Genomic DNA, 14,182 nt, shown 5'->3' on the forward strand with positions numbered 1-14,182 from the left:
TGTTTAATTGAAACAAGGTGAGCAGTTAGAAAAGAAGGAATTAGGTGTGAAGAGATGCTTTTTTTGTTATCTTTCAATTAATTTGCATAAAGGAAATACTTCTAAATACAGATGGTCACAGAGAAAGCACACACAAATTATAAACACTAGGAAGACAAGTAATTTAAGGCGCACAATAATCTTATTAATTGTAATAAACAAAGGTAAACCTGTAACAATATAAATTACCACACACAACAATCGAAGTGAGGCTAGTTTGGAGGGTAAGGTGTTAACACATAATGTAACTTTTTACTGAGAAACACACAACACAACTAGTATTCTAAAATTTACATATGCAGTGTTGTTGTTACCATATAAGTCCCAGGATATTAGAGACACAAGGTTGGTGAGGTAACATCTTTTATTGGACCAAATCTGTTGGTGAGAGAGACAAGTTTTCAAGCTTACAGGTTAGAGCTCTTCAGGAGCTCAAAAACTTGTCTCTCACCAATAGAAGATGGTCCAATAAAAGATATTACCTCACCCACCTTCTAAAATTTATAACACACAAATAAAGTTTCAAGTGAGATTTTAAAGTTAGAAGGTAGCTTTGCTCATTCAGAAACCATGTAATAATATTTTGTTTATCGTAAAGAAACCAAAGCGCTAGAGACTTCAGATTTTACCACTACTTCCAAAAATCTGCTTTAAAGAAGCATCGTCACAGTTAAACTCTTTTCTGTTTTTCTAACCAGAAGATTCTCCCCAAAAGGAGATGCACCGTTCCTGGAGGCATTGCAATACCAGGTCGATGCATAGGGCAGACAGAACAAGTTTCTGTTCTAGACCCCTGTTTCAAAAATCAATTTAATATACAGTCCTCAAATAAAGGACATATCAGATATTAAACTGATAAGAACAGATTTAAAAATTTTATTAAGATGATGTTAAAAAAAAAGTGAACAGTATAGAGTTTAAGCATAGAAGTTTCTGGTTTGCTACAAGGGAGACTGATCTGAGTATGCTTCTCTTACCAGCAGGTAATTCTATGTGCATATGCAAAGATAGCACAACTATAAGGGAGTGAGAGTGAGAGATACAGGGCAGAGCAGAACAGAACAATGACAAAGTTGCTAGCTCGCAGTCGCACTTAAAATTAAAAATTAAGTTTAATCAAAAACAACAAAACAAAACATTAATCAAAAATGAATTTTCCCAGAGATTTAACAACATACAGTTCAAGATTTTGGAATATACACAGTAAGTCAGTTATAAGTTCAAGGCTGGTCCTTTAAGCAACAGCTAAATAACTTCAGTAAGCTGGCAACTGTTAGATCAGTCTTAACATACAAAAGTGCAGATATTATTTCCTCTCAATTACAGTGCTCTGTAGGTGAAAAACAGACATTTGAATGTATGCAGTTATTTAGTTACAAGGCATGATGTTAAAATCCTGTAAGTAACTGTCCAATTATCATTCTTAGGAGAAGATTTCAAATCTTAAGGCTACTTTACGTTTCTATTTTTTTCCTATTACTACTATAATCTTTCTTGGTATATATTTGGAATTAAGATATCTTAATAGTATTTCTGGAATCTGTTAAGATTATTAATTTGGAATGGCAATTCAAAGATCCAGAATAATGGTCTAGATTTATGGAACAAGAATCTGAATTACAAGGGAGTTCAGGATTCTAGAAAGGGAGTATTTTCTCTTCAAGGCCAAATTCTGGCTTCCTTCAAAGCCCAGAAATTCTCTGTGTTATTCTAACAATAAATACTGACTTTTAAATCTTCTTATGCTTTAGAACAAACTGGGTTTATCTCGCTCTTTCTTTTGTTGTCCGGGCAGTCTTCTACTATGACAATAATTTCTTCTTGGTATATTTGATCTTCAGGTAAGCACTTTCTTTAAGATGGCTTATATTTGGAACTTTGGACCTTTATGATTCCAAAACCCAGGTTCTTGTCTGTAAAGGACTTTTAGTTAAAAGAAACACTCTCTTGGAAAAGCAAAAATCACTGAACACAGCTTATGTGAACAGTAACATTCTTCTTGGGTCTGGATTGGGATTTCTTGGTGTCTAGAACCTCAAGACCTGCAGTGAAGACTGAATCTCTCAGCTGAAGAGAATCAGCTCTCTTAAGTGGGGAGAGAACAACAAGCTAGGATTTCACAACACTTTTTATGCAGTTATTCTTCCATTCAGTTTTATTGAGGGACTTGGTTTATCCCAAAAGTACACGTTTGGTAATTTTCCATTGGCCCCTTTAAATGTTGTGGCGGTATTTCCTTTTATTGCAGGTGATAAATTTATCAGCTGGACAAGTCAAACTGTCATTTGACTTTAGCAAAGCTTTTGATATGGTCTCCCACAGTATTTTTGCCAGCAAGTTAAAGAAGTACGGATTGGATGAATGGACTATAAGGTGGATAGAAAGCTAGCTAGATTGTTGGGCTCAACAGGCAGTGATCAATGGCGCGATGTCTAGTTGGCAGTCGGTATCAAGTGGAGTGACTCAGGGGTCAGTCCTGGGGCCGGTTTTGTTCAACGTCTTTATTAATGATCTGGATGATGGGATGAATTGCACCCTCAGCAAGTTTGCAGATGACAGTAAGCTGGAGGGAGAGAGAGATACACTGCAGGGCAGGGATCAGGGCCGGCTCCAGGCACCAGCCCAGCAAACAGGTGCTTGGGGCGGCCAACAGAGAGGGGCGGCGCGTCTGGTTCTTCGGCGGCGGGTCCCTCACTCCCTCTTGGAGCGAAGGACCAGCCGCCAAAGACTGAAGCGGCGGTGGTAGAGCTGCCGCAGATCGTGATCGTGGCCTTTTTTTTTTTTTTTTTTTTTTGCTGCTTGGGGCGGCAAAAACCCTAGAGCCGGCCCTGGTAGGGATAGGGTCCAGTGTGACCTAGACAGATTGGAGGATTGGGCCAAAAGAAATCTGATGAGATTCAACAAGGACAAGTGCAGAGTCCTGCACTTAGGAAGGAAGAATCCCATGTACCGCTACAGGCTGGGGACTTACTGCCTACGCAGCAGTTCTGCAGAAAAGGACCTGGTGAATATAGTGGATGAGAAGCTGGATATGAGTCAACAGTGTGCCCTCGTTGCCAAGAAGGCCAACGGCATATTGGGCTGTATTAGTAGGAGAATTGCCAGCAGATCGAGGGAAGTGATTATTCCGCTCTATTCCCGATGTGTAGAAAGAATAGTAAATATGGCAGGCGACCAGCTTGGCTAAACAGTGAAATCCTTGCTGATCTTAAACGCAAAAAAGCAGCTTACAAGAAGTGGAAGATTGGACAAATGACCAGGGAGGAGTATAAAAATATTGCTCAGGCATGCAAGAGTGAAATCAGGAAGGCCAAATCACACTTGGAGTTGCAGTTAGCAAGAGATGTTAAGAGTAACAAGAAGGGTTTCTACAGGTATGTTAGCAAGAAGAAGAAAATCAAGGAAAGTGTGGGCCCCTTACTGAATGAGGGAGGCAACCTAGTGACCGAGGATGTGGAAAAAGCTAATGTACTCAATGATTTTTTTGCCTCTGTCTTCACGCACAAGGTCAGCTCCCAGATTGCTGCACTGGGCAGTACAGCATGGGGAGAAGGTGACCAGCCCTCTGTGGAGAAAGAAGTGGTTCGGGACTATTTAGAAAAACTGGACGTGCACAAGTCCATGGGGCCAGATGCGCTGCATCCGAGGGTGCTAACGGAGTTGGCGGGTGAGATTGCAGAGCCATTAGCCATTATTTTTGAAAACTCATGGCGATCGGGGGAGGTCCCAGATGACTGGAAAAAGGCTAATGTAGTGCCCATCTTTAAAAAAGGGAAGAAGGAGGATCCGGGGAACTACAGGCCAGTCAGCCTCACCTCAGTCCCTGGAAAAATCATGGAGCAGGTCCTCAAGGAATCAATTATTAAACATTTAGAGGAGAGGAAAGTGATCAGGAACAGTCAGCATGGATTCACGAAGGGGAAGTCGTGCCTGACTAACCTAATTGCCTTCTATGATGAGATAACTGGCTCTGTGGATGAGGGGAAAGCAGTGGATGTGTTATTCCTTGACTTTAGCAAAGCTTTTGATATGGTCTCCCACAGTATTCTTGCCGCCAAGTTAAAGAAGTATGGGCTGGATGAATGGACTGTAAGGTGGATAGAAAGCTGGCTAGATCGTCGGGCTCAACGGGAAGTGATCAATGGCTCCATGTCTAGTTGGCAGCCGGTTTCAAGCGGAGTGCCCCAAGGGTCGGTCCTGGGGCCGGTTTTGTTTAATATCTTTATTAATGATCTGGAGGATGGTGTGGACTGCATTCTCAGCAAGTTTGCAGATGACACTAAACTAGGAGGCGTAGTAGATACACTAGAGGGTAGGGATCGGATACAGAGGGACCTAGACAAATTAGAAGATTGGGCCGAAAAAAACCTGATGAGGTTCAACAAGGACAAGTGCAGAGTCCTTCACTTAGGACGGAAGAATCCCATGCACTGCTACAGACTAGGGACCGAATGGCTAGGTAGCAGTTCTGCAGAAAAGGACCTAGGGGTCACAGTGGATGAGAAGCTGGATATGAGTCAACAGTGTGCTCTTGTTGCCAAGAAGGCTAACGGCATTTTGGGCTGTATAAGTAGGGGCATTGCCAGCAGATCGAGGAACGTGATCGTTCCCCTTTATTCAACATTGGTGAGGCCTCATCTGGAATACTGTGTCCAGTTTTGGGCCCCACACTACAAGAAGGATGTGGAAAAATTGGAAAGAGTCCAGCGGAGGGCAACAAAAATGATTAGGGGTCTGGAGCACATGACTTATGAGGAGAGGCTGAGGGAACTGGGAGTGTTTAGTCTCCAGAAGAGAAGAATGAGGGGGGATTTGATAGCAGCCTTCAACTACCTGAAGGGGGGTTCCAAAGAGGATGGAGCTCGGCTGTTCTCAGTGGTGGCAGATGACAGAACAAGGAGCAATGGTCTCAAGTTGCAGTGGGGGAGGTCCAGGTTGGATATCAGGAAAAACTATTTCACTAGGAGGGTGGTGAAACACTGGAATGCGTTACCTAGGGAGGTGGTGGAGTCTCCTTCCTTGGAGGTTTTTAAGGCCCGGCTTGACAAAGCCCTTGCTGGGATGATTTAGCTGGGAATTGGTCCTGCTTTGAGCAGGGGGTTGGACTACATGACCTCTTGAGGTCCCTTCCAACTCTGATATTCTATGATTCTATGATTCTATTCGACACTGGTGAGGCCACACCTGGAGTATTGTGTCCAGTTTTGGTTCCCCCACGACAGAAAGGATGTGGAAAAATTGGAGAGAGTCCAGCGGAGGGCACCGAAAATGATGAGGGGGCTTGGGCACATGACTTACGAGGAGAGGCTGGGGGAACTGGGCTTATTTAGTCTGCAGAAGAGAAGAGTGAGGGGGGATTTGATAGCAGCCTTCAACTACCTGAAGGGGGGTTCCAATGATGATGGAGCGAGGTTGTTCTCAGTGGTGGCAGTTGACAGAACAAGAAACAATGGTCTCAAGTTGCAGTGGGGGAGGTTTAGGTTGGATATTAGGAAACACTATTTCTCTAGGAAAGTGGTGAAGCACTAGAATGTGTTACCTAGGGAGCTGGTGGAATCTCCATCCTTTGAGGTTTTTAAGGCCCGGCTTGACAAAGCCCTGGCTGGGATGATTTAGTTGATGTTGGTCCTGCTTTGAGCAGGGGATTGGACTAGATCACCTCCTGAGGTCTTTTCCAACCCTAATCTATGATTCTATGAACAGTATCCTCCTGATCTACCTCTTGGTGCCCAGTCCTGGGCCCAGAAGCAGGTGGTGCCTGGTGAGTAGGTGCCCCACATCTTTCTGAGGACACAGAATAGGAACAGCTCATGTATGGGTTAGAAACTGGAGAGAAACCTTACGGTTCCAAAAAGGCCACTGGGCAGGCGGTGGGCCCTAGAGTCCCCCTGGCCAACCATTCTATGGTGCTCCCGCCAAAAGGTTCCCTAGCAGGATAGTAGTGCCTTGGTTGGAGCAGCTCTGAGGCTGGGAAACAGAGGAGCCAATCTCTGATTCAGAGGACTGTGACTCTTCCTCATCTGACCAAGGAGAAGCTGCTTATGAAGGCGTTGGAGACTAAAGCTGAGTTGGAGAAGGACACAGTGCAGCCAACCTTACAGGCTTCCCCTTCAGTGGTACCGACAGATGTGCAGTTTGAGGCCACGGAGGCTAACACAGCACCAAGTGCTGCACCAGTGTTGCTGGCGCCCCTCTATCTGCTGGTTACGAAAGCGCCACTGGGAATACTGGCACCAAAAGGCTCAGCAGATTACTTGCTGCCACAAATGTCTCTGGCACAGTTGGTACCAAGATTGTATCAGGATGGCACTGTGCTGCAGATGTAGAAGGTACTCCCTGAGGCCCCAGTCTTGACCGTACCTACCTCAGTGCTGGAGTCAACAGTGATGACTTCTGTGGTGCCAATGAAGAGGAGTGCTTAGGTTTCAGCTGCACTCTACTCTCATACCCATGCCTTGAAGACTTCAGTGCCGCAAACCTTCCTCTCTTGGCAATCAGCTTAGAGGTCTTATGGCTCTCTTCTTGGGCACTGGGGACAGTGAGCGGTGCTGGGATTCAGGCAACACAGGAGTCAAACACCTAACTGATGCCAAGGCACTCGATGCTGAGTCTGACTGACCAGGTTTCGATGGAGGTTTCAGGGCTGCCTCTGTGAGCAAAACCTTTAGCCTAGCTTCACTGTCTTTCCTTATCCAAGGCTTAAAGTTTGTAGATCAGGCAATGATCCTGAATATGAGCTTCCCCTAAACACTTCAAGCAATTTGAGTGTGGGTTGCTCACAGGCATCACCTGGCACAAGAGATGCAGGGCTTGAAGCCCAGTGACCAAGGCATCCCTCAGTACCAAGTAATGGAAAAAGCCCCAAACTGTTTATTAAAGAAGAAAATGTACACTATCTACAGTGTTAACTAAGTACTAACACCATAAATCTAGAAATCTACAATTAATTTACAATGAACACAATGAACACATTGAAAGGATTTGCTAAGGCAAGCCAAGCAATTCCAACAACCACCAGGGGCAGTAAGAAAGAACTGACAGGGCTTGAGGATGGCTGGGCCTTTAATACAGGCATGCAGCAGCAACAGAGGGTGCTCAAGCCATCCCTGAGGGAAAAATTTTCAATGACTATCTGTGGGACTCACACACACCAAAAGTGTAATCCATGTGCAATCACTCAAAGAAGAACAGCAGTCTTTCTTATGTTTCGGTTATGTTGGGGTGTGACTGCCCAATAGCACCACTTGCTGGCCAAGTGTTGTACTTCCAGCACTCCCTGCCTCAGTTTCCCTCCCTGAAGTGGGTCTCCTTGACTTTTCTTCTGTCTTTTGGGTCTTCTCTCAACCCCCCTTGTATTATAGGGTTGTATTATGAACCCTTTGCTGGGTTACCTTTGAGAGTCTCTTTCTCCAATCTGGGACAGCATGCTGGACCTAGGTTGGTTCCTTTTCCCTGCAGACCCTAGTTCAGGGCCTTTCATGGGCACCTACCTACCTACTCACTCTCTCCCTCACTGTAGTTCCAATGAACAGACTGATCTTTCTGAATACTCTTAAGACCCAGGTGTCTACTGAGCTAATTAACTGCCATCCAGCCATCTAGGTAATAATGACTTGGGATTGGCTCATTCTCCTTAACAAAGCCTGCCACAGGTTGGCTGGTCCCTGGCTCCTTGAAGGGGCTAGCCCCTTTGACATGGTTATTTTGAAGTTTATTCTTCTTACTTCATATTACTGTAATTTAAGAAGAGTTTTATTCAATCGTGCTTCCAAAGGTTGGAAGAAATTATCTGCAATATCAATGTCCTGCTTCCCAATAACTAAAATATTTTGCCTATTCCAAGCATTATCCTAAATAACTTTAAAACCATTTAGTAAAATAAGCAACTATTTAGTAAAATAACTTTAAAACTATTTAGTAAAATAAGCAAAATGTCTATATATAACTCCTAATATTGTCTATTATCACATTCACAATTAAAAGTAGTAATTCCTTTATATAATATTCCTATACACGGTATTGTGTAAATGTGCATTTCCATAGTGACTCATACTAATACTTAAGGCATTATTCCTAAAACTAGTAAAAATACTTAATTATAAACATAAAAGATTATAATAAATTTAGCTATATGAATTCAGGTAAATTGTATATTTTGTTACTCAAAGGAACTCAAAGTTGTCGCCTTGAAAATTAACAAAAAGACCATAAATACCTTGGGTCTCAATAATTCCTTTTTTTTTTCAGGTTGCTAAAACATTGGTGGTTTACTTTTCTTAATGTTATGAATTAGGGATTGTTGTGCAATTACTTCTGTAGTTAATTTACTCCTTTGCATATTTTTAAGAGGTGTATTAGTGGTTGTGATGGAACCATAATGTCCAGTTTGTTCAAAGATAAGAAATTTTCCCATAACAGCTTTGGAGATGTTTATTTTAAAGACACTCGGGTTTATGGAGAAGCATTACTGGAGAAGCTTTAATTTATAGCTTCGTTATGTGATATCTTGAGCAGTTAGCAAGGAGGTATTGTCTGCGCTGACATGGAGAAATCAAATTATAGCAACATTTGAGTTGGTTTCTGTTTTACTTATCAGGAGATGAATTGAAACATCTGTTCTGATAGCAAGTATATTTTGAGACCTTTTGGTATGCTACATTTTGTTTCTAACTTTATTTGTGTTTTAGTTTAATAAAGGCTTATTCAAAGTATTAAATAGAAATCAAAATGAAAAAAGAGGCAAAAATGAAGAAGTTGCTCTTTTAGGGTCTGGAATATGTAGGGGATATTAACAGGCCTTTGTTTATTTCTTCCCTTGCAACCATAAATTTCCTCTTGAAGGCAACAAGATAGTATTCATATAGTTAGAAAGGTCTGTTAGCGAAGGATGCAGGAAAAAGGATAATCAAATAATTTAAAGCATCTAAGGAATCAACTGAAAGTAACTTGGCCTAAAAATCAGGCCTTTGTTAGGTTTTAATGAAAGAATACATGATTCAAGTATGGGTTATTTCATTGTAAACCTTATAACTTCAAGTAAAAGAATTTCAAAATTGTGTATTCAGGGACCAAAATTAGCTCTTTAGGCACCACAAAAGGAAGGACTGCTATGCTCTTTTTTTCCAATGAGGAACTGACACACAGAGAGATTAAGGCACCAATTCAGCAATGTAAGTAAGCACTTGCCCGACTTTGAGCATGTATGTGCTCACTGCTGGGAGAAGAGGAGTTTGATATTTCAGTCTGAAAGAGGTTGGTTCACATCTAACAGTCACTTGGCTTGCTGCAGAAGGAAAAAGGCCTTTCTGCCAATGTCCCTATCTGGCTTCTGGGAGCAGTGTAGAGCCCAGGCTAGCTTCTGGGCAGCCTGGTAGTCAGCCCCTTAGAGATCCATCTGATTCCACCATCATCATCAGCAAGCAGAGCTTCATGCCCCCTATAGCTTCCTGATGTTACCAGAACCTCTCACATCAGATAGACGTTGAACTTTGTTGAAGGCCTCAGTGATTGGCTCTTTATGTGTTTCGGTTATATTTATATAAGCAGTTACATTTTTAATATTGATAGTTTCACCGTTTGGGCTAAACTCTGCTTTCTAATGCATGCATGCGACTCTCATGGACTTCAGTGAGAGCTACCTGTAGATAATAACTCAGGGCACAATTTGGCCTAGGATGTGACACATTTGATAGATATATTCTCTTCAGCACAACATTAATCTATGGATCTGACTCTGCAAACTGTTACCTGAATCGTCCCATGAGAGCCCATAGGACTACTGACATAAAATGAGAGAGGATCTTCACTACAGGGTCCTATATCTTTATAGGCTTGCATGTCATTCAGCATGGCAGAGAAGCAGCAAAAATGGGTTTCTTTGGTCTTTGGTCTCACATCTCCTGGCTGGGATGATGAGGAGAGGTCTTACTTAATTATTATTTTATAGTGTGCAATCATCAAATTTTAGAATATAGCCTACAGAAAATGAGCCAAATATTGTATTGTTTAAAAATCCCTAGTGATTCCCTCTTGTGGGCTTCTCAAAGCATCCTGTCTCCTCTGTGTCTATCTTACTTAGACTGTAAGCCAAGCATATTGTTGGGGCTTATCAAATAATGAATATTATTATTTATGGATCTGACAACATAAGGTAATTGTCACACATTTACAAATCTTTAATACCCTTTTAAGAAGCATGACAGAGTTTAAAAGAAGCATAAGTGTTTTGGTTTTAGAAATTGATGGCTGAACATCACGTTTCAGTACAAAAGGGAAACTAGAACAGTTGAGAAACACACTTTTCATATCAGTAATAGAGAAAATGTTCTTCCAGATGAGATTTGACAACAAAGCAGATGTCACATGTTGTGCAGACCACTAATGAAACAAAAAAATGCTATTTTAAAACAGTGGTAATCTGATATACTAAACCAAGCAAACCCAAATTTTGTGTGCACAGTTTTAAATGTAATTAGTCATCTACCATTAATGACATCAACTAGACCTTATATAATTTTGCATTCAAAACTGCACCCACATTTGAGTCAACAACTTATTGATATAAAATAGGAGGCAGGGTTAACTCTAAATTTCTTTGCTTGGGGGGGGGGGGACATTTAAGCTTATATAATATCATTATAATATAGTTCTTGCATTTAACAGTCACATAATTTGTAATGTATATCTTATGAGAAAGAAGAGTGTTTGTATTTTTTCCATGACAAGATACCTTTCTACATACAGTAATTGCAAAAATGTTTTGTAATACGCTTATTTGGCCAAATCTTGAAGTCCTATACTTAGAGCCCAATTCCTCAATCATATTATTCATTTGTGTAAGGAATGTGCATGAGAATAAGGATTACGGGATCAGTTTCTTAATCCTAATTCAAATAAAACTCCCATTGATTTCAAGTAATGAATAAGTACTGAACAAGAACATCAGGATTTGGCCCATTATGCATATTCTCATTCAGACTTGGTTGCGCTGTTGACACAAGATGCACCATTTTCAGATGAGTAAGAAAAACAGTGGCAACTGCTGCTTCTTACTGTTCATAATTTCCTAGCTGTCTTCCTAGATGTTACTAGAGTTATGCAGATAAGGTTTGGTTTGGTGGCCAAAAAAAAAAAAAATTAAAAATCATTTCAGGTTGATGCAAAATGATGTTTTTGTGTGTGTGAAATGACAAAGTTGAACAAATCTAGTTTTGAGTTGAATGAAATGTTTCTTTTGACCTGAAGCTAAAATTTCAAGCACCTAACAAAAAAACAAACAAACAGAAAAGATTGCTTCCTATATCTGGTCCATTCACAAGAAAATATATAAACCAAAAGTCTCCCATTGATTTTGTGCTTTTAAAGAACACTAACATTTTAACAGCAAAAAATGTTAAATATCAAAGTAATAGATGAACATTCCTTTAAAAGGCAATTTCACTAAATAGCATTGGTATTAATCTTTCTGAACTTTAATTATACCCTTTTGACATATTATCCCTATCTGACCTTTTCTCCAGAAATCCAGTGAATAACTGTAAGAGAGATATGCAAACTCAGCCATGGAAACCAGCACCAATGCATCATTTTACTGCAACAGAACAAATGGGCTTAAGGACACAATGATGTAGAAAACCACTGTTTTCTAGAATGTCAGCCAGGTTCTAGCCATTGTTCAAGGATTTTCTACCAGCTGCTTTGCCTGACTCTTCCGTACTTGCCCACTCCACATCATATAAAGTTGTAATGAACTGTCTAAGGATGTAGACTTTAAGATATTGCTGAAGAACTAAACTTTTTTAACTAGAAATGTCCCAGCAACATTTAAAGGCAATTAGTAATGGCATCCCTTAATTGAAGAACCTGGACTTCAGTTGAAAATAGTAAAGGCTGGCAGTTCCAAGATTAAAAAAGTAATGATTCTGCCATTAAGCCACTTTTACACCAGTCATTGCCTCAAAGTATCCAGATTTTTTTTAGATCCACTGATAAGCAGAAGTAGATAACTTGGGTGTGTAAGGCTTAGTAAACTTTTTACAAAGAGACAGTGTGGCCTACTGAATAGCACACTGGACTGGGACATAGGGGATATGTTTTTTTCCCCTGGCTTTGTCATTGGCTTTCTCTGTGACCTGGGCATGTCACTGCTCTGTGATTGTTTCCCCAACTTTAAAATGGGGATAATGATACTTCCTCTTTTGTAAAGTGCTTTGAGATCTACAGACAAAAAACTCAACATAAAGCCAATGATTATCATGCTCACAGAGCTAGTGAGAAAATACTCCTGTACAAGATCTGTGATCAATTTTTACAGGATAGGTTAGCTGAGTACAAATTTCCAAAAGATTAATACATTTATGCCAGCTGCCCTCCCTCTCGTCGGAGAACAGAAGAGAATTAAAAATACGGACTTTCAGACCACTTTTGGTTAGTGTTGTTCCTTTCATTTTTACTTTTGCTCCATCACCTTTCCCCAAAACTTAGAGGTTTGTCTATGCTTTTATATGGTGTATATTACCATGGTATTTATATATATGGGGACAATTAATCACTTTGCGTAGTTATCTGCAATATTTCTGGATTAAATTGTACTATTCCTAATCACTGTTACTTAGGCCCTGATGCTTTAGTAATGTAAGCTTGTATGTTATTTTACTCATATGGTTAGTTCCACAGGTAACAATCAGATTACTCAGATGTTTAAAATTACAAATGGGCTTAAGTGTTTACAAGAGTTGAACCTTAAATTCCTCAGGGAATAAACTTCTTATATGTTTTTAAAGTATCATTCAAACTTATGTGCCTTTATAATTTTATTATATGAACTTTTTTTCTTCTAAATTTCAAAATTCAGTAATACATTTACGGTAATGAAATGCAGTGGCCCAAATTCTGCTCTTCATTAGCAACCCTATGGGTACGTCTATACTACCTGCCGATCTCGATCTAATGGGGATGCGATAAATCGATCCTCGATCACTCTGCTGTCGACTTCTGTACTCCACAGCAGTGAGAGGTGGAAGTGGAATCGATGGGGGAGCGGCGGCAGTCAACCCCGTGCCTTGAGGACGCGAGGTAAGTCGACCTAAGATACGTCAACTTCAGCTACACTATTCTCGTAGCTGAAGTTGCGTATCTTAGGTCGATCCCCACTTCCCCCCAGTGTAGACCAGGCCTAAGATTATAAAGAGATTAGACAGATATACCAGAAAGCAGAATCTGGCTCATTCACTAACATTGCATCCAAAGTACCTGCTTTTTATGGTAAAACTATCAATATCTGGCACTTCTACAGCAACTTCTGCCACAAAATCGCGAAGTGCCTTACAAACCTAAATACAGATCATGTGGGCCAGAGACTGGATCACAGTAAGGTCCCTTTGTGCTGTTCTAGTTGAGAGACTGTAAAGCTGTTGTGAAAAGGTAGCTGAGGATTCCCTGAGTGTGCACTTCCTTCAAAATCTAAATTTCCCTGATTGAGTATGGAGAAAATGACAGTGGCAGCAACCACCAAAGCTCAATTTATCCTGTTGTTGCATCACGGGTCTGTCATGTTGCATTATGTGTTTTAACTGGTGCAGTCATATGTGGTGCATCACAATGAGACTCTGGAGCTCAAATAATGAAAATTATACAAAAGCCCTTTCTTTACTATTTGAAGCATCCGCTGTTTCAGGACCATATTTGTTCACACCCATGACCACAAATGGAATGCAACTATTTGTATCTTTAGTGACAATTTGTAGGTCTAACTTTTCATTAGCAAATACAAATATCTAGCATGCATATGACATCATGGTAACAGTCTGTACAAATTTAGGTACCTAAATTGACTTTAGGCTTCTCTTTCTGAAAATTTGGTCCTGTGTTACTGTTGAGGTAACACAACACAGTATGTTACAAAATAACACAAAATGATACAATAATATACTAAAGATGGGAGCATAATATGAATGGTTCTGTAACCCACACACCTCTTGGGTCTGGTGCTCTGTCCTCTATATTGGCACCGAGACCACTTCGAGATTAATGAGTCTACTACAGCCTTAGCTAAGAGCCATGTAGCTTTTGGCTCATGCACTAATCTCCAGAGGTCCCAGGTTTGATCCTGCCCGCTGATGACCAGGGTCTGTTGGCATTACAG

General features: G+C 40.7%; 1 pseudogene; it reads right to left on the reverse strand.

Annotated features, from left to right (window-relative positions):
* Window positions 1-752: 752 nt before the first annotated feature.
* On the reverse strand, window positions 753-928 carry LOC112058781 (U2 spliceosomal RNA; annotated as a pseudogene).
* Window positions 929-14,182: the final 13,254 nt, after the last annotated feature.

This window comes from Chrysemys picta, chromosome 8, assembly GCF_011386835.1.
Source record: "Chrysemys picta bellii isolate R12L10 chromosome 8, ASM1138683v2, whole genome shotgun sequence".
NCBI lineage: Eukaryota > Metazoa > Chordata > Testudines > Emydidae > Chrysemys > Chrysemys picta.